The following is a 25,778-nucleotide window of genomic DNA, read 5'->3' as shown; positions in this document are numbered from 1 at the left end:
ACAATTTCCTAAAACAGTATTATACATAACCGTAGCGTCTGTACTCCAGAGGAGCGGCTACGAAAGGCGTCTGTCTCCATGTTAGGGGCGGCCTAATTTTGAACCTGGCAGTAGGTATAAAATGCCTTTGGGTGTGGCGAGCCCATCGTAACAATAGCCTATATGGACAAAGCAGATATGGTGCCTCGGAAAAGGTTAGGGCGTCCCCTGCTAAAAGCGACGCGCAGCTCTTCAGGTGCTGGGGGAACTGTGAAAAATGGGCAACCAGCACCAAACTACATCAAAATTGCGACAGTTAATGTACTGACACTGACGGGAAAGACAGAAGAACTGGTTGACTTCATGATAGAAAAAGATATAGCCATACTTGGACTGTGCGAGACCAAGAAGAGAGGTACAGGGGAGATCCCTCTGAGAGAAGGATACAGGCTGTATTACAGCGGAGGACCTGAAGCAAAAAATGGAGTGGCCATCATACTTAGAAGAGAAATCCAAGAATATCTGGAATATACAAAGTACGTCAGCGATAGGATGATGATGATGAGACCCCAGTTTGAAAATGGCGTGAAAGATCTATTTCAGTTGTATGCCCCACAAACGGGTTGCATAGATGAACATCTAGAGGACTTCTTAGAGGAAGTGGAGAGACAGATAGAAGATAAGGAAGTACTATTGATGGGAGATCTAAATGCACAAGTTGGAATGGAAAGACAAAGAAAGGAAGATGTTGTAGGGCCCTTTGGATATGGAAATGTAAATCCAGAAGGCGAGTTGTTGGTGGATTTTTGCATGAGGAATCAAATGATTGTTGGAAACACCTGGTTTAGGAAGAAGAACAGTCAGAAGATTACAAGGTATGGCTGGGGAGACAGACGAACAAAGACCATGATTGATTATATAATCGTAGAGAAAGAACACCGGAAGAACCTTGTAGATGTAACAGCCATGCCTGAAGAAGCCTTTGGTGGAGATCATAGAGTTGTGATAGGAAAATTGAAAGTTGGAAAGATTGAAAAACCCCAATTAAGAAGAGAGAAAAGAATTAAAGTATGGAAGTTGAAGGAGAAAAGCGTACAAGAAGAATTTCAAAGGGAAATAATACCCTTGGTACCCAGGACAGAGGTGGGGAATGTTGAAGAGGAATGGAAAAGATTTAAGGAAGCACTAGTTGGATGTGCAGAAAAGGTGTGTGGTAGAACATCAGGAAATGTGAAAGACAAAGAAACACACTGGTGGAATGATAGGGTAAAGATTAAAGTGAAGGAAAAGAAAATGGCATGGAAGGCATGGAAAACATCTAAGACTGAAGAAAGTAGAAGAAAATATGTGGAGGCAAAGAATTTGGCCAAGAAAGTAGTGGAGGAAGAAAAGAGGAAAAGCTGGGCCTTATTCACACAGAAATTGAGAGATGATACGCAGGGCAGCAAGAAATTACTGTATGGTATCTTAAGAAACAAAAAGAGAGATCAAGTAAACACCAGATTTGTGAAGGATGAAGGTGGCATAATTTTAACAAAGCCAGAAGAAATAAGAAATAGATGGAGAGAGTATTTTCAGAAGCTGCTGAACATAAGAACGGATGACAGTCATTCAATGGACGACCAGGAAAGACAATTAGTTGACGAAGAAATGGATAAAGAAATTACAATGAATGAAATTGAAATGGCAGTAACAAAGATGAAGAATGGAAAAACTGCTGGAATAGATGAAATTTCAGTGGAGATGATAAAGGCAGCTGGAGCTGTAGGCCTGCAGTGGACATATCGGGTTCTCAGGAATGTCTGGGAGAATAAGGAGGTCCCTGAGGATTGGCAAAAAGGAATAATCATCCCAATTTTCAAGAAAGGTGATAAGAAACTTTTGAAGAACTACAGGGGAATTACTCTAATATCCCATGTTGCTAAGATAATGGAAAGAATACTGGAAAGTAGAATAAGGTTGAGGGTTGAGAAGCAGATACAGGAAAATCAGTTTGGTTTCAGAAGTGGAAGATCAAAAATAGAGCCCATTTTCATTATGAGACAACTAATGGAAAAGCATTGGGAGTACGGAAATGATATGGTGATGACATTCATTGATATTGAAAAGGCATATGACAGTGTCCCTAGGACGAAAGTTTGGGACAGTCTGGTGCAAAAAGGAATTGGACAGGGATTAATAAAAATGATCATGGCATTGTATAAGGAATGTTGTAGTTGCGTGCAAACACAAGTTGGCAGGACAAGTTGGTTCAAAATAACTAGTGGGCTGAGACAGGGAAGTGTTCTATCACCAATCCTGTTTACAATAGTAATGGATGACATCATGAGAACAGCAAAAGCAGCATATGGAGGAAGAGAAATGATGTGGTGTCATGATGACGATTTTAAGAGTCAGTGTAAAATACTGTTTGAGGGTATGCCCAGTCTAATCAAGTCGCTTATGAAAGCTAAGGGGGTGCATGCCAAGTACTAATGTCATGAACTTAAAAACTGGTACCATCTCATGTGTTCAATTCTCAAATTTTTAATGTTTAATAATTTGGCCATATCTTTATAGTCACCCATTTAGCCATTGTTTTATCTATCCCAAACGCACTAATTTTTTGTCAGTAGTTTCCCGAGATCTACCCTAAGAAAATCCTTAGATATGTCAATCGTGATACATTTGACTTCCTGAATCTAATATATCTGCTATATCCTGCTGGAATCCACAAGATGAGCTTCAGTGGAATAATATTTCCTAAACCTGAACTACCTTCTATCGAGCCAGTTGGTAATTTCTTAAATGTGTATAACATAATCAGAAAGAATGCATTCCAAGAGCTTGCATGCAACACAAGTCAAGACGACTATTGTGTAATTACTAGCTTTAAGTTTAGCACATTTTCTCTATACACAGACAAGGGACCTAATCAATATCTCAATATCTCAAAGAACTGACTTTCGTATATGCCCAGAAATTTTACCCATCCCAGCAGCATTTCTAGTTTAAAATTTTTGTATATTACCTTCAATGTTCCTTATAGTGGATATGTAAAGTAATTTCAAAGGATTAAGTGAAATTGTCAACTGCGTCAGGTACTGAAAAAGGACATGATCATACCATTGGTGACATATCCTATGCATCACGAGTGATGGCTGCGATGCCCATCGACTAATGAAGTATACACATTCCCATGTTGTGTAATTGCTACTTCATACCTTTCTTAATCTGTCAACATTCAACACCGTACACAGCAACAAGCCGTAGTAACACGGCCGAAAGTAATTCCAGTATCAAGGAAGACAATGTACACTGCCGGCTGGTGCTCTCAGTGCTTTTCAATTAGCATTCTGGCAGTGAAAATTGCATGAGTTGTTCCAGCACCCTTAATGAAGATGCACTGGATAGCAATAACGCCAGCGATTTCACCCAGTCAATAATGAAGGCTAATCTAAAAGATCTTCTCATGTACAATTGGGTGCAATTTGGATGGTAATTTGCACATTCTGCTGAATCGTCACTTTGCTCAAAAATAGGCACAAGGATGTTTACAGTCCAATGACTGGGAACAGAGCCAGAGTCAACTCTGGCACTGAATAAGCTTGTCAGCCAGTTGATAATGAGTTCTTTAAACTGCCTCATCTTCCAGAAGTTTGCTGAATGGTCATCCGGTCCTGGCGCTTTTTGGTCCTTCATACTCCTAATGGCACTCTCCACTTCCTTTGATGTGATGCATAGGATGGGACTTACCATCAGGAATAGGGTGATGTGGTAATTCAATGCAGGAAATATCTACAAATGTTGTTGCCAATGATTGAGGATTTATTGTTTGTCCTCTAATCACTGGTCATCTTTGTCTCTAATGCAGACAGTGTGCTCAATACTTGTGTCAATTTTCATCAGATGGAAAACAGTTCTCTTCTTCATCCCTTGAGCTCAGTGGTGTACAGAGTTTATCAGGACAACACCGACAAAAATTCAAGGATGCTCTTCGTATTATGTTAAGAATAATGGTTCAATCAGACTGGCGGGAAGAATTATATTTTTGAGAAAATGAGGTTAAATTGTTACTTCCTGGTGCGCGACTGAAATTGAAGAGCTGCTGCCGCCTTTTAGGAAAGACAGGGTTAGGGAGGTGTTGTGGAGTGTATGAGCAGACAGAGATAATGCTTCCTCATACAACTTCGAAAGGATTGTCTGTAACAGGCAATATCCACAGTCCATTTATCTAATAGCCGTAACTGCACACACAGTTAAAGAACACACTGTATTTAAGACACACATGTTAGTCAAGGAAAGCACCAGACTGTTTCTCCTCTCGTCTGTTTGTCGCAGTAATATTCTATATTAATTAACATGCTCGATGATTGTGTATTCCTTCCCTCATAATATTGTAAACTAAATGAAATACTGAATGAAGGAGTCAACACGCCCAATGGTTTGATTACAGTGTATGTTCAATAAGGCCCCCTCCTACTTTGGTGTATAGTTCACTATGGCGTAGTAGTGAGTGACTATGGACTATGTCCAGGATGTGTAGTGTGTGGCGAACGGTTTGGAAAGCTGCCTGTATTCTTGTTACAAGATGTCTTCTCTTTCTATACGGTTCACATAGTAGTCAATTCGTGTAGAACAAACTGTACAGTGCCTACCGGAGTGTGGAAGCGACTATGCGAAAAGAACGAGAAACTTGTGCATTCGCATCGATAATTACCTATTTCTCCAAATTTCACTTCCCATCCCTTCTCTTTTCTGATGCACAGCGGCTGACTCTCTGACATAGCAAATAGAGCAAGTTCATCAATCTGAACTGAATGACCGGAAGTAACAAGGTCACTTTAATTTCCTCAAAAGGAAACATTTCCCCGAGAATCTGACTGCACCATAATTCTCAACATTCCACGAAGAGCATCCCTGATTTCTCTGTCAGTATAGTTCTGATACACCTTGTACACAGGTCATTACAGTGAGTGCGTCTCGATTGAGATTTATATACAGTATGCCTTCGTCTTATACTACAACTCTTCTTGGGCTGCAATCATCCATAGGAATGTTAGATATTCAATACAAGAGGAACTAGGTTATATCGTACCCAAGTTTACTGTGACGGTTGCAGAGAAAGATCTGTAGAATGTGTCTACATGTTGTCAAATGCATTAAGATCAACAAGAGGAAAATTTATGTTGTTGCTAGGGTCTCCTTCTAGTCTTTAAGCTTCCACCACTTGATGTTCTCAGGGGCATGGAGGTCCTTAAATCCGCTATGCCTACCTTATGCAGAGGTGGAATACAGTCAGATGATATGACATTTACATTCTTTCTTCGTCGTAGATCACGGTGCTGATCAACGATAACGTCAATTCGCTTGCTTCAGTCACCACAAGTGAAACCTCAAATACGAGCTCCATCATCATATCAGGTACCGAAGGTATTACCACCATGGCAGCTATAAAAATTCTTAGTGACCATCATGCGCATTAAGGTCATCACAAAGAAGTGGAAACTCATCTTCAGGATAAGTTGCAACATGACCTCGTAGTTTCTGCCAATGCACTTCCTTATCCAGGTCATCACAGCCAGATTGTGACATAGAAAACACAAGTTCGAGAGGATGCAACGTCAAATGTAATTCACATAAGGCTGTCGGAATAGCACTGAACCTCAGCAACTGAACCTTGCATGCTTGTGCACACAATGAAATCAACACCATTCCTGCTGGATGTAACCTGGCAGATAAGTTCACAGACATCTTTGATGTCATGAGATTTCTGGCCTTTCCAAAGCGAGCAACTTAAAATCTAATTACATAGCTATACTTCAATTCTAAACCGGACTTATATTATCCAAATTGCAACAGGTTAACAGGAACAATAGAATGAAAAGATTAAGTAATAATAAAGCAAGAATGATATTTACTAATAAAATAATTATTCTACAATAATTCTAAGCCACATTTAGATGTATCCTAACTACAATAGTTTAACTGAAGCAACAAATATTCCTAAAGTATGAATTTATGGAACTTATGAGAATGTAAATATTCATTGACTATGTACATAAAATTTAGTTTCCTTGATTCATCAAAGAGACAAAAACGTGAATAGTTTGAATGTAATTATCAGTCAAAGAACAGTGGCCAGTTATAATCATAAATTTAAGCCATATTAATGAAAGTCAATTGAACATAACCTACGGCATATTGTTTATTTGATGGTTTCTACCTTTTCTCTTTCACATCGACACAGATAGGTCATATGGCGATGATGAGCTAAAAATGGCTAGGAATGAGAAGGAAGCAATTGTGGCCTTAATTAAGGTACATTCGCACCATTTGTTTGCAGTGAAAATGTGAAACATGCACTTCAGGGCTGTAGACAGTGGGTTCGAGCCCAGCATCTTATAAATGCAGGCCATAATAATGGCCAGTTATTCAGTACAACAAGGAAGCAATTGCTTGAATTCCTTCTCTTCCAATACTTACTGTGAGAGTATATTAATATGTAATTTCAAACAATACGTTAAAAATTAAGTTTTTATTTTAGAAATTCGGCTTTCACAGTTCCCCAGATGTACATGCACATTTGGACATAAGTTTTTATATACATGTCCTAAATTTTACGATACATGGGGTTACTTTGGAAAAGTAAAGAGTAAAGTAGATTCCCAAAATTCTACGCAGAGCATGCCTTCCTCCCTTGAAGTCAGGATGGGCTGCCTACGTATGCTCTTCGGATCTAGGATCAAGGTGGCCCTTACTTCTTTGCAGCTTCTCTGTATGCCCTTCAGCAAGAATCCCTTTAAGAGACTTATCAAGCTTATCGGCATTGTAATTATGTTAGACAATGCTTCCAAATTTATGCTTATATTCTTGCAACACATTCCAAAGTAACCCCATGTAAGAACCTTACTCAGAAGAACAGCCAAAGACATGATTCTTGAGGTGATCAAGCGAATGCAAGTTGAACCTAACAGCACTTCAGTTAGAGTAAAACAATTCACTTCAACTAACATTTCTTGACAATGTGAACAATTGATACCACACGATACAACAAGCAACGTCTCTCACTGAGGGACAAAGAAAAAGAGACAACAATCAAGAAAAAGGTTTATCACAATAGCTCTATGAATTTTGACTGTCCTACATCAACACAGATCTATCCATATTAAGAAACAAAGTACACATATATGTGGAGATAAACCGACGTCCAGAATTATCGCATGGAATATTTGGAAGAGAAGTTTACGAAAATACTAATAAATTGCAGGGTATATGCTGTAAACGGGAATCATGGATCAAAGGTATCTGGGCATAGAGAAATACTCACAGGTCAATATATCTCCAAAAGTGAGGAGACAGGGTTGGATCAAACACATTTCAATGACACTTGGGTGAAATATCAATTAAGAAATAGTAAATGTTATGATTATCATTATTTTACTGTAAAACCAATTATAGTATTAACATTAACAGCTAAAAGATAGCTGGGCATCTCAGAGAAGTTAACTGTTAACAATGTAGAATGACACTACATAAGCACTGTACAAGTCTACAGATAGTTTCACCCTAAAGTTCTACACAACACTTTACAGTGCAAATGCAGTTTTCACACATCACACAGGATTTCTACAAACCAATTTTACTAATTCCGCATCAATATATTGAAATAATACACTTTTAATACTTCTGCATCATTTATACAGCAGTGTATACTGTGGAAAGAAATCTTTCACCTACAACATATTGTAACCGAAAATGGCATAACTGGAGATAAAATTGAGATTGCCGCAAAAGCCTAATTTAATTCGGTCAGTGGGTCATTTACAACAGCTGTGGTGATGGCCAGGATCTGATAACATTGGAGAAATTCGCCTTTAGGCTCATTGCTGCATGGCCGTGTGGCGATCCACTCTTTTTCTCTTATTGGTCAGGAGGTTACCATGCAACAGATATGAACAGTTAACATTTTCAAGGCTAACACCGCCCGGCAAGTTTTCAGAACTCTTCACAGGAACAGTTTTGAACCATGATACTTTAAGAAGACGTGAATAAAATTATGATTGTTTTCCAACTAATCACACTTTCTAGGCCGAGAACTGATAAAAGCAGTGTGTAATCGACCCTCAACTTACTCAGCTCCTACACTGCTGATTTCATACTGCTCTACTTTAGAGCACAACTTCACTTCGCTTTCCCACTACAATTCTACAAGATATTCTTCTCCAAGAGACGTTTATTAGTCGTGATGTCTCATAAAGGGAACACTTTATTTCGTCTTCTACAAGACATAACCACAACTATATTAATTCCAGAACACGTGTGGTATGCATAAATCATCTGAACCCGCAAGTTAAGTGTCGACTGACATTTAAATAGGCATGGTTGGAACACATATCAATGTGCAGCTTCAGTTACACAGAGAGAGAGAGAGAGAGAGAGAGAGAGAGAGAGAGAGAGAGAGAGAGAGGAAGCCTACTCTTACGAGAAGCCTGCAAGACAAGGAACAAGGGGAATCATCATGCTGCTTGCAAGAGGAATCTTTACTTTCATCATGGTGCACCTTGCAAGGGATATTCCTTCTGGAATGTCTAACTTAAAGGGGAGATCCCACCAAACCCTAAAGGGAGGTAAAGGGACCAATCGTGAGACGTGGCCAGCCAGGAATTAATCAACTTCAATCATAAAATTTTAAGTAACTTTTTTAAATATTAGTTTCATTTCCAGAGGGTCTTCATTCTTGAAATAATATTTTCTATTACTTTCTGCTGTTGCAGATTCTTATCGCTTCTGATCTACTTATTGATGTTGGTAAATTTTGTGAATGATTGAAATATAATCATGTCCATAAAATCCAGAACACCTTGAAAGACTAGAGATAGGAAGTCTATATTCATAGGACATGTGCATTAGTATGTTCTGAAGAAAGGTCCACATCAATATCTCTGCGCAACACCGACTGGTAAATTGTGCCTGCTGTGTTTTTAGTCTTAAGGTCTATAAAATGTGCTTAAATGTAGCTGCGTATGCTTTTATAATATACTTTATATTAGGCTTATACCTTGTCAAATTAAGCAATATTGACTTTAAGACTTAAAACAACGCAACATGACGAAGTCATTCTAGGAACTTGTTTTACTCGTAAAACTTGAACGTTAATGATATAATTCAAGGTCATATGTACATAGCAAAGTTTTATCATACGTTGTGATCCTTTTAAAGTGTTCAAAAAGTGGTATCTTTTTAATATATAATAGTTTTCTAAACTTAGACATAAAAAACAGTATTATTCACTCTGAAACATATTACCTAATGTCAGTCAAATATGAAATGTTTATGGGCAAGGTACAACTATTAAAAAAATGTATTCTAATGTGAATGTACATGACAGCTGAGGATGACTTGTGAAGAGTCGAAACATGTCCTGTTATTAAGAAGAAAATTTTAATAAATTAGTATTGATTAGGTGGATCTCTTTCTCTCTATGACAAACTTAGTTCATCTATATGAGTTGAGAAACTAAACTCTTGACACTAAGGTGACATAAGTGAAGTGTGCTTTTATGTCTATTTAGGGCTGACTGGACAATGTGACCTGTAACTTCAAGGAGGGGGAGATTAGGGTGAATGGACTAGCAGGTAGACAGGTTGATGGGATAGGTGGGGAATGGGAAGTGTGGCAAGGGAAAATATTGCTATGGTCAGAGGGATTATGGCTGTTTGTGGTATGCATTGCCAATTGCTAAAATGAAACTAAAACACAGCATGTGACTACACCCTATTAACGGTCAGCAATTAACATATTTTAGGTAATTAAATTGTCAGTAATAATAATAGTGATAATGTGCAACAGCAGATTAGGCATACAGAATACTCAAGTAGGAGCTTTTTCTATGTAGTGTTGACGTTAGAACTATGTACACGTAATATGGAGGCCTGACTTAAAAGAGAACGAGTTAGGAAAATTTTATTAAAGAGTATGTAGATCGACAGGGGGTAGGATAATAAGACAGATTAAGTGAATAGATATTTAGACAGATAGATAAATACAGTAAATGGATAGATAGATTGATAGATAGACAAATTTACTTGAAAAAATAAAAAAAGCTAGCTCCTCAGCTGTGACTTACGGTAAACGATGGGTTTGGACTCACATAGTCAAGTGATCAAATAGCACTGCAAGAGAAGCTTATGCCATAGGAAGTTCCTTTAACTGACACACTTTTAATTTCATCCCGTCAGCCTTCTTGATTATGATGTCTCCTGGGTCAGTCCAAGTGTTTTCAAAACCAAAACACTGGATTGCTGTCATCATGATGGACATTCTGGTAGCTGTAAGATCTTCACAGATTGTTGTGGATGAGCCTTTCAGTTTCCTTTTCCTAGTGAAGACATTTTGCCATGAGTGATAAGACACAAATTTGAATAGGATAGGTCTTGTTTTCCATGGTGATCAAGGAGCCAGTCTGTGACACCTCTCAATATCATTAAGTGTAACATATGCACCTACTGCTTTGCACACGCTGAGCACTAGATCATCTCAGTTTTCGTTCAAACATTTGGGGATGCCGAAAATCTTACATTATACCTCCTGTTGTATTGCTCCAATGAATAACATTTGGAGTCCATATCCTCCTTCATTTTGTGGATTTCCACCTCCTTTTTATCAAGATTTTCAGTTTACTCTGAAAATGCTTCGACATTAAATATTAAACTTTTTTCAAGTTCTCTTATAACCATTTCTGTTATGCAGGTCAAAATGGCCTGCACAATTTTTTAAGGAAGCTGTCCGAATTAGTAAAGTCGTCCAGCGTGCACTTCATGAGGTGGTCTACGTTGGCATCGATGGTAGTAGCTGGGCCTTTAAGTCTGTTGTTTTGGCGACCCATTTTGTTTACAATGCAAATTTGGAAGAAAAAGAACAATACCAAAAAAATGTGTTGGTATGATTCATAAATACAAACGTAACACTGCCACAAGTTTTTATCACTTCCACTGCTGTATAACATCTTCAAATCACTTGATTACTGAGGAGCCTCACTCACCCACGTCCGTGACGAACCATTTCATCAGATAGGTTAGAAACTCAACATGGTGCGGCCCGAATGGTGTCACGATGCATTACGCATTTACACAAGGTTTACCTACATCAGCACATTTATTAGTAATAATAATAATAATAATAATAATCATAATAATAATCACAATAGCAATGAGCAGTTGAATGAGTATTAAGTTCAAGTGATTTTCACACTTACCTGCATTCAGTCAGTGTTTTTTGTCTCTTTTTACATTTTACGAGGTAGTGACTATCACAAACGTCATTACATAGGAAACAAACAGAGTCATCTGTTGTCCATGTGCATATTTCGCTGTGGAAGCCATATATTTAAGCTATTAGAAAGCTGAAAACGCAATATAGGCCTCTCCATTCAGCAACAACACAGAATATACAATAGTAAGCAAATCAAAACATTGAAAATTGGATCAACCGATCAGAGCGCTATAGGCTACCCATATAGCTACTGAAGCTATTGGTTACTTCACATTCAATATCACACTTGGTTTTGTTCGAATGTTTATTCAGTTTCCTTTACAATTTATTCCTGGCATAAAAGACATAAGCCTACCCAAGATTAGTGTTATAAAAATTAAAAAATGTGCTTCTATTAAGGGATAAATAAGGTATGTCCATTTTATCTGGCTGAAGAACGAATTTCCAGATATTTTCTGAATTCCCTGACATTTCCTGGTTTTCCCGCTATTAATCGAATTCTCTGACATTCCCTGATTTGCGGTTATCCATGCAGGTGGACACCCTGTTAAACCCATATTTGGGCCGATGACCTTCGATGTTAGGCCCCTTAAAACAACAAGCAGCATCAAACCCATATTTGTATGGGGAGGCCACTCACTTTTTATTTTCGTTAAAGTGAAAAAAGGTTCATGACCGTGTGTTGCTGTGTATGTTTTTACTAGTTGATGTGGTAACCTCCTTTTGTCGAATTAGTCAAGTGGAGACACTCATGCTTGAAGTTGGCTACAGCTTTAATGTTGAAACCGACTACTGAGGGATGTGTAATGAAGAATCAGTAATGAGAGGAGGGTAGAACGATATTTAAGATCACAGAAAAAAGGGTTACATTTTGTGAAAAACACTGTGTATACATTTACCTACACCGTCAACCTTTCTGGTATGAACTAGTTGCCTTTGTAGCGTCAGAACAAATGACACTTGCACTTCTTGTATTGTATCTGTGTGGTATTGAGGGAAGGGGGTGTGGCGAAGGAGAGGAGATGGGCAGAGCATTGAGCTTATGCGCTGTTGGCTGTAGGCTGAACATTTACAGCGATAATGGCACAAACTTCTTCAGAGAAGCTAAATAAATCAAGACCTATCTGTAAAACAACCTTCAGAAAACCAACTCTTCACACAACTGCAGGCATGGGACTAAGTTTCCTCCTTTTTATAACACAAGGTCCTCTATGTAACACTTTGACTAGAGTAATCAGGATCATGATTTTAATCCCTTAGGCATGAGATCACGGCTGATGATGCACATGCAATGGGCGAAACATGTCCCCTTAAATTAGTATGACAAGATGAAATTCTTAATTTTAAGAATCCAATGTGTATTGAATACGAGGATTTCAATAAACTTTTGTAACCTCGTTGAATTAATGTACATTTCAATATGGACCAGTCATGAGATTTGTAACATATAATTATCTGAGATTGTTGTAAACAACCAACGGAGTGAAATTAAAGTCCACTGTTTGTATCGGAGTTGAACCCTTCACACAAATATTATATTAATGTTGTGCAGGAAACTAACAACTCATATAAAGACTATTAATCCATAGATCAAGAAGGCCATCTTCTTGTCAGTGGATGACTGCACAATACTCCAATACTAGCGGACTGGAAATATTAGAAATTCTGTATCACCTCACAAATATAATTATGATGGCAGAACACCTTGGACTACTTCATCCTGGCACTCAACACTCTGAGAGTTAAGTTTACGATCTCTTCAGAAAGGGGAACAAAAAGAAGCCACACTCATACACATCTCAGGTGTTACATCGTGTCATACTAATTTATGTTTCGCCCATTGCATACGCATCATCAGCCGTGATCTCACGCCTGGGGGAATAAAAATCAGGATCCTGATTACTCTATGCAAAGTGTTACATAGAGGAATAATTAATGAGAATTACACAAATGGTGCCTTTAACCCCGACATACCCATTCCTTAAAACTAGAACAGACTATGCTGGCCCAAATCTAATAAAAAAAATATGTGAAATCAAACAAGACCAGACTGCCAGCTAATAAGGCTCTCTACTTAGACATGATACCCGATCTCACCACAACAACATTTCTCTCCGCACTTTATCAACTTAGTTCTCACAGAGGTCAACCCCTAAACATTTACAGCAATAATGGCACAAACTTCAATGGAGCAGCTACAGAAATCAAGGCCTTCCTGCAAAATAACCCTCAGAAAACCAACTCTTCGCACAACTGCAGGCATGGGACTGATGTGGCATTTCATCCCTCCTGCAACACCACACTTTGGTGGAATCTAGGAAGCAGCTGTCATGAGTCTGATTTAACGCCCCAGACAAGTGATGGATTCTTATCGCTTCACCAACAAAGAATGTACCATTCTTGAAACACATACATCCACTCACCAAAGCTAAATGATGAACCTTTTGACACTTCTTACCTAACTACATCCCCTTTCCTTATAGGAGAGCCAATTACTACACTCTCTGGTCATGATTATACTTCCTCTCTCATCACAACCTTGCCCACATGGCTATATTTTCAGCAGCTAACCCAGATCTCCTGGATGAGATGGTGAAATGAATATCTCAATAAATGGGCAATGAAATACCCCATAGCAACATAGTGATAGTAAAAGAAGATGACACGCATGCTATGAAGTGGACGATGACAGTGATCAAATGTGCATCCTAGTAATGATGAATTATTCATGTAACGAATGTTCAGGTGAGTAATGGTGAACTTACAAGGTCTATTCACAAACACTATATCTTACGAAGTATGAAAAACAAAGGCAAGATAACACTTCAATGGCTTATTTATTCATTGCATGTTTAAGTAATATTGTTCCGAGATTATCTGTGGAACGCGGAAAGGTGAAAGAAGGTGTCAGCATTAATGGGTCTATCTACGATATCAAAGATTAATTTAAACTTAAAAACAAAGTTTACAACGTCACAAATGTTGCGTTTGGTTAGATAATGAGAGATATCTCCCAAGACACAGTTCCAGAGCACCTTGCACCAAACGTTACACATACGGCCTTCCAAAGGCCCGACTGAAAATTGCACCAATATCAGACAAGAGTTTACATGCTCTTTAAATTCAACCAAGGATGCTGTGCTCCCAATTCCTTACAGCCTACTCAAGGAAACATTACACAAAACTATACAATTTCTGGCATCTCTAGGCACAACCTACAATTCCTTTACACAGTGGTATCTAGTACCCATACTACTGGGCCTTCATGGAAGAGAACAACAGGTTATATTACTGGTTCAAACTCAAAATGTATGCAGTCGTAAACTTGCACTCCTTGAAAACCAACTTTTAAAACCCTACTTGGGCTTGTGGCCCAATGATGCAGAGGCTAATTCTACACAACTGAGGTGACTCGAAAGAGAAGTTAATGAGTGATTTACTGAAGAAAAAGGTTTCAAAATCGTAGTCAGCTCAAGATAAACTGAAGGGGAATTCGAGAGGGTAACACACTCTCTATCCCCAATTTACAGTTTAAGTCTGTATGAAATTTTACATTAGCAGAATGAAAGCTTACATTTTTGAAAACAGATGATTACATAGTTAAACATTAGAAGCTTCCCCTCCTGTGAGTTTAAGGAGACAGCTACAGATATAGAAAAATGTTGGCCATTACCTGGGCTGACGTTCTGCCTGCCAAAGAATTAGGCCTCCTGTCTTAACACACAGTCAGAAATTTGACGAGAATAAGACAAGGTAACTAGAAAAAGCCGCGTCTTTCATACTCTAGGGGAGGGTTCGAGAAGGCTCTGGGCAAAATCTGACCACACCCTCTCATTTTATTTGATACTCAAAAAGTTACAAGAAGCTTATGATTGGCTGAAAAATAAATACAGAAAATTTGTTATTGGCCAGACTTCAAAGCTGGCAGGATGAAAAGGAAGTGTTGCAAAACATTGAAGTATCAAAATAAATGAAAGTAAATTTAGTTGAAAAAACTTATAAACCGAAAACTTCTTTAAATCAGTAATTATTCCACCTTGCACCAGAGTGCATGACCGTAGCTTTGTGTGGGGACATCTATGGAGGAAAATACAAACTTTTTGATGTACACCAAAACAAAACAAAACAAAGAAATCCAGTCAGTTTAGGAAACATTGAAATAACATACTCAGTTATTCAGTAGTGACATCTTCTGATCAATGTCCCAACTTTATGCATTAGTGGTTTCAAGTTTTGTTTGATAGATAGTGTTCCCTAAGGCGTTTCTTTTCAATGTGCGGGGTTGAGGTGCACCTCCCGGTACAAATATTATAAGTCACATTGGACTAGTACCATCACAGACCACATTAGGGAGAAAAAGAATATTTTTCACTTGCCAAGAGATGGCTACAATGTGTGTAGTATACAAGCAAACAATCACAGTAAACAAGCATATCACCTGCAACTTGTATCAATAAATTACTGTATTATTTAGAAAACAATAATTAATATAATCAATAAGATAATAAAGGTGTTTCATTTGGAAACGACTAGTAAAATATTCTGTAACAGTAACAAAAGAATGTACCTTTCAGCTACTTTGTGTTCAAAACTAATTAACAAATTCAAAAGTATTAGTAGGAATGATACCAGCTACCAAATGACATAAAGTAGAGTTCTTTGGAATAATCCTAACTGCTACACAATTCATAACGCAAGATCGTTGAACAACTTGAAGGAAAAGTGAAAACTAGATATGTAAACAGTCAATCTCATAAAAAAGTATATTATCGGTAGGACTATCAATCATGTGCACTAAAAAGATGGATCAAACCCTGGTATCTGTTGAGCTATTTTCTATCCATTTCCATTATCTGACGATGGATTATCAAATTATATACATTACCTCAAGAGAGTCTTCCTGCGATGACTCTGGCTCGGTTAACTCTGATTTAACTTCTTCTTTCAGAGCTATCACTTCTGATACATGTTCAAAATTTTCCTGTGGAAAATAAGAAATATTAGGTATGCTCATAACACACATCTACAAATACAGTCACCTACAAATGAGTATCTAAATTCATTAATTTCCAGTATTACAGTTACTTTAAAATTTCACTAATGTTTAAGGAAGATTTCTACCAGAAGAGGATTGTTATAACCAAAGGCTGTACTGAGAATGGTGTTACTATTCTTGCTCACTCCTTATGTCAGAGAAAGGATGAGGCTAAGAACAAAATATAAAATGCCAAACGTTTTCTAGCAATACCAGAAGATATAATACCAGAGATGGAATGGGGGCTATCTCACACAGAATTTGGAAGGACGCAGCCATAGGCATAAACACTAAATTGTATGAACTGTTTTCATATGATCAATCATATCAATCAAATGATAAAAGTTGTCTGAACCAATTAGAAGCGTTACATTTCTAAATGATTTTTTGTTCTCGGCATACAGTTTGTTTATAGACAGATTAAAATTACTAGAAATAATGGAATCACATTCTCTACTATGGTTTTGAAGAGATCACAGGGGCTACATAAAACATTATTACAGTTCTTTTTGAAACAGCAAATTTCAATGCTTCCAAGTGTATAATAAAAAACATAAACATGAAAGAAGCAGACTTATCACAGTCATATAACAGTAAAAGATGTGATGTAACCCAAAGTCAAAGCAGCTAGAAATGAAATATTGCACTACTATAAGCATGTTATCTAGTGTTCTGTGAGGAGCTGAGGGGATGAGGACACCGTCAGTGGAGAATCAGCAGTGTTGGAGTTAATATCTGCAGTTTCAGAAGATCTTTTATGATCTACTACGGGACATTTAAATTTCACTCTTAGATTCATAAAACCTTGTCAGCATTACAGGGGGGACTGTGATTAAAAGCTTACGTTCTCATGTAAATTAAGTAACTAATAAAAGTGAATTAAAGTAACAAGTTCTAGAATATGCCAACTTAACACATTCAATACAGAAGAGAAGAGTAGCTGAACTAAGGAATGGATGAAAAGGATGCACAAAAAGGACACGGAAATAATGACAAAGAGGAAAGAAAAAAATCTGTTTAATGTGCCTTAAGTCCTTAAAGTGTCAGAGCCCATTAAGAAGGGGCAGATAAAAGAAATCATTCTCAGAAATCATACATTCTAGAGCCCTTAGACATGGTTCTCTATATAACATAGAATCTGACCTGTATTTGAGGAATAAAATGAACATTTTTTTTTGTCAGGGGCTTTATGCTGCACCGACACAGATAGGTCTTATGGCGATGATAGGATAGGAAAGGCCTAAGAGTTGGAAGGAAGCAGCCATGGCCTTAATTAAGGTACAGCCCCAGCATTTGCCTGGTGTGAAAATGGGAAACCACGATAAAATGAACTAATCACTATTCCGTCTTTCTAGAAGAATTCTACATCTGAGCAAAATACTTATTTTGAGAGAACGTACATTCAGATTTTGAGCTATTTCATCCCTCGTATGTCATAGGCAAATCTGCTCGTTCCTTAAAACACATAATAATATCTTCCAGCACATTGTGGATGTGAGGGTAACCCAGAATAATCACACCTGTGTTGACATTTTGTTTAGGAGACTGGTGTATCCAGGCTCAAAAACACTAATGAAAGATTTGTGATTTAACTTCTTCTACACTAATTATGGTAGGAGTAATAATTTTTAACATGTGGTGCTAATACTGGTGCAGTAGTTTAGGAGGATATTAGTTTTTTAAAGTACAATTGGCCAACCATCCTCTATTTTAATCAGAGGGGAAAAATAAAAAAGTGCAACCCCTAAACCAAAGTAATTTCGATACTGACAGTAAAAAGTACAGACTAATCCAAGCCCAACCTTAAGTTCCTAAGAGTTGGCAGCTTTGTGTAGTGCGTTGTGGTGTATTCCCAGACAAATAAGCAAAACAGAGTTGTACTACGCATAGATGCTCATTCAGCAATTGGTGACTGCTGGTGTTAATACTGAGGAAGCACATAGAAAATTATGCCCCTGCCAAACTTATTCAGCTATTAAGGGTTAATTTCTGACCTCTGTAAAGTTATCTGGAATGAGACTTACAAGTGATGCAGTTGTTTTTCCTTCAAGCCAGGCTGGTTCCTCTTTGATTTTTGCTTCCAGGTCCATTTTGCACTGCAAACTGAAGTAGTTAGAAGGTACTGGTATGGTTGATTACTTCCACTGACCATACACTGAAACATAAGCCAGAAAAATATATTACCTTATTGATGTCATTGATACTTACGGTGTTTGTCAACAAACTAAGCAACAATTGTCTCATTTTATATGAACATCAATATTATGATCATACCAAAAAACCCGAAATTTTACATGACAGTTGATATTATGATCATACCTATAGGACCTCAAGTTTTCTATGACTGATACTTCAATCAAAGCTAAGGACCTGCAGTTTTATATGATTTCTAAAACAGTGATCACTTCCATAGGAAATATAATTTAACTTATCTGTCGATATCAAGATCATAGTCAAAGGACCCCTGGTATTACATGACCGAGCTTGATAGCTGCACGATAAAGATAATTTAAAAGTCACCACCTTATCAATACAAGATTTATTTACTTCAAAATTGGCAAATTAGGTCAAGACCGGTTTCGACCCCTAAGGGTTCATCTTCAGTTAACACATATATAAAAAAGATATTTACAAAAACATTGCATGTAAAATATTAATCTTTCAGTTAATTCAATGTTGGTGGGTACATCTTAGTTTTGAAAGTATATGTGTGAGATTTATAGGCTCACTATGTCTAAATTATTGCGTATATAGGTCCTATACTTCTTTACATACAGTGTCAAAATTATTACATTCAATATAATTGATCAATTTGATGAAAACAATAGCAGATTGCTTTCTAAAATGGTAAAGTGTGTACATTTTTAGTTTAAAAGTACATGTTGTTTTTTACATGTTGTCATGTTACAATTTATATTACAAAGTATAAAATAAAATTATTCTTGCATTTGTGCACATTGATAATAGTGAGACTATTGTAGGGTCTTCAAAAATATACCGTTGTTTGAGGTATGTCACTGTATATCTGCTTTTTGAAATGTCAATAGCCTGATTACATTCTTATATATAAGTTATGAAATTTCACTTTTTATAGTTCGGTCTAATGGAAGAAACATAGAATAACCTTTTTAATGTAGATTCTTCATGACTAAAATGGTATATAGTACCTTATTAAAATAGATCCTTAATACTAAAATACAAGTATGTGGTACCTTCTGTGCTTGTTTTATATATTAAAATAGGGTTTACATTTATTCACATTAGTTCTATGGTTTGTTACCATTTGTAAATTTATGGTCTAATATGAAGGCCAGTTGGAAATATTTGAAGTTAGTCTGATGGGAATGGTTCAATCCCTTGTTTATATTGTTTATTTTTGCCACTTGTTAGGTACAAGCATGGGATAATCTTGTTAAAATGAACTCTTCATAACTAAAATATTGGTATATGGTAGCTTATTAAAATAAATTTTTGCATTAAAAGTGCTAATTTGTAGTGCTATATGTGCACATTTTTCAAACGTAAGATAGGGTTAACATAGGTTAACAACAGTACTACGGGTTGTTACCGTTTGTGAGATTGTAATCTGATATAACTGGTCAGTTAGAATGTATGAAATGTTTACATAAATAGGACCAGATACATATTTATACTATACAGCTTTGCCTCTTTTTACAAGTGAATTACGTAGTGTAGTATAGTATTTGTTGCAATTTTGTAAGCTGCTGCTGTTGTTGGAGTTATCTTCAGATTCTGTATGTTGTTAAGAAAACATTTTTCTTCTTTTCGCGTGTCGTTACCTGTTAAATGGGTGACTATCGTGAAATGGAGTAGGTTTGAAATGTTGCACGTTTGTTGTGCAACTCTATCAAGACGCACGACATTTCAAACGTACTCCATTTCACGATCGTCACCCACTTAACTGGTAACGACACGCGAAAAGAAGAAAAATGTTTTCTTAACGACATACAGAATCTCAAGATACCTCCAACAACAGCAGCAGCTTACAAAATTGCAACGAATACTATACTACACTACGTAATTCACTTGTAAAAAGAGGCAAAGCAGTATAGTATAAATATGTATCCGGTCCTATTTATGTAAACATTTCATACATTCTAACTGACCAGTTATATCAGATTACAATCTCACAAACGGTAACAACCCATAGTACTGTTGTTAACCTATGTTAACCCTTTCTTACGTTTGAAAAATGTGCACATATAGCACTACAAATTAGCACTTTTAATGCAAAAATTTATTTTAATAAGCTACCATATACCTATATTTTAGTTATGAAGAGTTCATTTTAACAAGATTATCCCATGCTTGTACGTAACAAGCGGCAAAAATAAACAATCTAAACAAGGGATTGAACTACTCCCATCAGACTAACTTCAAATATTTCCAACTGGCCTTCATATTAGACCATAAATTTACAAATGGTAACAAACCATAGAACTAATGTGAATAAATGTAAACCCTATTTTAATATATAAAACAAGCACAGAAGGTACCACATACTTGTATTTTAGTATTAAGGATCTATTTTAATAAGGTACTATATACCATTTTAGTCATGAAGAATCTACATTAACAAGGTTATTCTATGTTTCTTCCATTAGACCGAACTATAAAAAGTGAAACTTCATAACTTATATATAAGAATGTAATCAGGCTATTGACATTTCAAAAAGCAGATGTACAGTGACATACCTCAAACAACGGTATATTTTTGAAGACCCTACAATAGTCTCACTATTATCAATGTGCACAAATGCAAGAATAATTTTATTTTATACTTTGTAATATAAATTGTAACATGACAACATGTAAAAAACCACATGTACTTTTAAACTAAAAATGTACACACTTTACCATTTTAGAAAGCAATTTGCTATTGTTTTCATCAAATTGATCAATTATATTGAATGTAATAATTTTGACACTGTATGTAAAGAAGTATAGGACCTATATACGCAATAATTTAGACATAGTGAGCCTATAAATCTCACACATATACTTTCAAAACTAAGATGTACCCACCAACATTGAATTAACTGAAAGATTAATATTTTACATGCAATGTTTTTGTAAATATCTTTTTTATATATGTGTCAACTGAAGATGATCCCTTAGGGGTCGAAACCGGTCTTGACCGAATTTACCAATTTTGAAGTAAATAAATCTTGTATTGATAAGGTGGTGACTTTTAAATTATCTTTATAGTGTGATACCAATCAATACAGAAATGAAGCTTATAGATAATAACTTGATAGCTGCAGTCGCTTAAGTGCGGACAGTATCCACTATTCGGGAGATAGTGGGTTCGAACCCCACTGTCGGCAGTCCTGAAGATGGTTTTCCGTGGGTTCCCATTTTCACACCAGGCAAATGCTGGGACTGTACCTTTATTAAGGCCACGGCCACTTCCTTCCTACTCCCAGCCCTTTTCTGTGCCATCGTCGCCATAATACATATCTGTGTCGGTGCAACGTAAAGCCAATAGCGAAAAAAAAAGTATTACATGACACCTTATATCGTATTAATAGCTATCTAAAATACAGTTTTATATGCAACTGAAACCGCAACAAGATGACCTTTCTTGAAAATTCAGTGACTGTACGGTCTGCATATCACTCTGATCACCGGGGTCCATATACTGGAATCTTCCTACCATTTTTATCCTTTGCAATCGGCTTCAAAACTAACTGAACAAGTTCAGTTCTTTGAGATGTGTCCTATCAAAATTTTCCTTCCCAGGATCAAATTCTCTCAAACAATTCTCCTCTCATTAAACTTATTCACTATCTCTTTATTTGAGATATGTTCTATCAAAATGATCTTCAAGAACTTCTGATAACACGGCATTTAAAAGGCTTCAAACTCTGTTTTTCTTGGCACCAGTTATTATCTGTGTTTCACTTACATATGGTGTCATACTCCATATTCAGTGTAAACATAATTTTAAAAGTTTTTAATCTGTTCAATCTAAAGAACGTGACGGAGAACAGATGGCAATTTAGGCTGGATTCAGTGATGATATTTATCGATACTGAGAAGGCATATGTCAGTGTACCATGGCAAGTGGTCTCGGATGCATTCATAAAAAAGAAGGCAGGGAGAGGTGAAGAACATAATATAAAAGCCATGAACGAAAAGTGAGTAAGTAGTATGAATACTAAGATAGGACAAACAAACTGGTTCAAAGTAGAAACAGAACTTCAAAATGGATGTGTTTTATCCCCTCCAATCTTAATTACAATCATTTATGAAATCCATAAGAGTATACAACAAAAAAATGGGAACCAAGGAGGCAAAGGCCTCACTCTTTACAGATAAGACAGTAATATGTGGAGAAGATGAAATGGGAGGACAAGAACAAGATAATGTAAGGAATCAGGAGATGGAGGAATATGGAACGAAAATCAGTGTGGAAAAGAGTACGATAGTAGTGGTGACGAGAGGTAATAGAGAAGGAATTGGGAATATTGAAGTAAATGGAAGACCATTAGAAGTTGTGGAAAGCTTCAACTATTCAGGGAGAATAATTGAAGAAGATGGGAAAAAAAAATAAAAAACTGGATAGAGACTTGAACAAGCCAATGAGTTTTACCAATGTGTGAGATGTATAGTCTGTAACTGGGACATCCAACGGAATGCAAGAAAATTTTGCACCCAATGTATTACACACCATGGACAACAAAAATACATGATGAACGCAGAATGCAAGAGGCCGAGATGAAATTCTTTAGAGAAATAATAGGGAGGGCATAAAGGGATAAAGTCAAAAACATAGAAATGAGGGAGTGAATTGGATTCCCTGAACTGAAAGGCAAGATAGAGACACATAAGCTGAAATGGTATGGACACATGATGAGAATGGAAGAGAATAGAGTTCCACAGTAACTATTTACAGAGAAAGTCATAGGAGAATGACATCGGAGAATGCCCAGAAAGGGGTGAATGGATACGGTAAGGAGAGTACAGAGAAGAGTGGAGTAAAATTAGAAAAAATATTCGAGGAAGGAAAGGAGTGGTGGAGAGAGAAAAACTAAGGAGGTTCTTGATTCACATTTCTACCCAGAAGACTGGAAATGGAAAATGAAGAAAATTCTGTTGAAATGAAGACAAAAGTTTATACAATACTGCTATCAGCTCATTTCATCGAACAATGCCAGCAAACTTTACTTAAGTGCCTTTTCTTTATTTTTCTATGCATGTCATGTCTAATGACACAACCAAGTGGTGTTTAACAGAGAGCCCCTTGTAGGGAGTTCCATGTCAAACGAGTGGTTTAAATGTTAAGCAGTTTTTATTGTTTCGTAGGTGGTACGAAAATTGTCTATGTTGAATACACACAATATTAAACAGAAGGAAGGATCCACCTTTCAATACTCCGTTTTAAGTTGAACCAAATAGAGGTTACAACTTGTTCGTTTGAGACCGGTTTCAACACATTTGAAGTGTCATCATCAGCCAATTGGCAAAGCAGTGCAAAAATTAAGTCATAAATATCTAAAAACAATTAACAAAGTGATCACAACTTAACAACGGAGTATTGAAAAGTGGATCCTTCCTTCAGTTTAATATTGTGTCTTTCTCTATTCAATACGGGAAAATCATGAAATTTTTAACTTTATATGTTGAATACCTCGAGTAGTGCCTCAGAGAATTCATTTCACCCAATTGCAGTGTTCATTAGTCACTTTGTGATATTTTACTGTAAATGTAAACATACTGCACAAACAATGAATACTACAATTTCTCCTACAGGTAATACAAGCTTCGTTCCTGTGGCTAATTTTGTCGATTCTTACACATTGCCAGGGAACAGATTTCTATCTATGCTCAATTGTATTTTGTATATTTTACTATAGGGGACAACACTGAACTGTGCCGTGTTTACTTGTTCTGAATACCGTTTACAGTTTCCACAGCCAGAATTTATTCCTGAAGATTGTTCTTCCATTCCTGAAAGCAGTTTAATGTTGCACTAACAACTCCAAGGTAAAGGGTTAAGATTAGGTATGCAGTGGCATTAATTAAGGTTAATTAATGATAAAATGGGGAAACCACGGAAACGTTTTTCAGGGCTGCAGATACTAGTATTCGACCCCACGCAATCTGACCACCACTCACTCCTGAATATCTTTTACACAGCAATAAATCAGAAAGACAGCCGACAGTAACCTAAATCATCACAAAAAAATACCAGAAATAGCTGCTGTGGGGTATTGATGTGATACAGAAGAATCTCCATAACAACACTGATAAAACAAGATACAGATATCCTAAATGGAAACCTCTCAAGAATTTGAACCCTACTTCCATATGTCGCATCATACAGAGTAATGAACAACTCAACATTCACAGCCTCACTATAAAATTGCACACAGAGGTAAATAACACAGCAAAACAATATCGGTAATTAAAATTACACACTAAATATTGCAATTTTTTGTCTAACTACCATCCGCATTTCTTCATCTGCGTTGCTCTTCAGAAAAAAAATCCTCATTCCACCAAATTTAGATACATGATAGATTGCTACTACACACAACTTGCAGGCACTTGCAACGCAAAGGCTGGGAGTTTTCTAAAGCAAGCTAGTTATATGCGTATTCATTTTTAATGCTTAATTAAAAATAAAATTTAAGAAAATTAATAACTTTAAATATTAAAAATATGTAGAATGCTGAAACTGAGAAGGATTAATATTAACTTCTAATATTCTCACTTAAGATCTATGCATTTAGCAAATGTACATTATTGAACTCGAACATTACCGACAATATGTTAGAGGTTGTGGACGCAGTGTAAAAAGACATAAATCACAATTCCTCAATGAAGAAAATCCGTAGCTTCCTTAGCGGAATAAGCTGTAGAATTGGCCTTATACAACAACATACCAGCCACTTCGAAACAGAACCCAATATTTGAATGTTGTTTAATCACTAAAAACAAACTCTTGAAGAACAAATTTGATTTGTAACAGTCAGTAGAACAGGCTGAATTTAGGAAAGGATGTATTACTTGAGACAACTACAGAGTGTGAGACACTTCTTCCGCTACTTGAAATGTCAATGGGCTTGTTATATCACACAGTTCCAATACTTATAATAAATCACACTGTAACACTCATATGTACTAAAATACACAACTGTGGGGAGAGTTGTAGTTGAACACATTCGTAATGTCTACAATCGTAGTATGAGACACTTACTGAAAAGGGCACTGGCGGCACTGAGTGCAATATCCCGCTCACGGGTGGCCCAGATTGGTTGTGCAGTAGATGTTAGTTTTCCCTCGTCCTGCTCGTGACGTCATCACAGGAGCACCGTGACTGTGTAGCATACAACCGCATGTGTATCTCATTTCATTGTTTATGTATGTCTGTCTTATAAAGAAAGGATTTCCACGTAATAACTATACCGGTACGTAATTTCTTTCCGTATATTGCTGTTGGTTTATATAGTGGCCTACTGTATTTTGCGTAGTGTGTGTGTGT

At 36.7% G+C, this 25,778-nt stretch overlaps 1 long non-coding RNA gene across 1 annotated transcript; it reads right to left on the bottom strand.

Annotated features, from left to right (window-relative positions):
• Nucleotides 1-16,117: 16,117 nt before the first annotated feature.
• Nucleotides 16,118-25,576, bottom strand: LOC137503202 (uncharacterized). Its single transcript, XR_011019096.1, has 3 exons — nucleotides 25,494-25,576; nucleotides 18,292-18,422; nucleotides 16,118-16,213 (listed from the first exon to the last, which is right to left on the bottom strand). It is a non-coding gene; the product is annotated as an uncharacterized lncRNA (long non-coding RNA).
• Nucleotides 25,577-25,778: the final 202 nt, after the last annotated feature.

This window comes from Anabrus simplex, chromosome X, assembly GCF_040414725.1.
Source record: "Anabrus simplex isolate iqAnaSimp1 chromosome X, ASM4041472v1, whole genome shotgun sequence".
Taxonomy (NCBI): domain Eukaryota; kingdom Metazoa; phylum Arthropoda; class Insecta; order Orthoptera; family Tettigoniidae; genus Anabrus; species Anabrus simplex.
The sequence above is the reverse complement of the archived record's forward strand: the minus strand, read 5'-3'. Positions and strand labels throughout refer to the sequence as shown.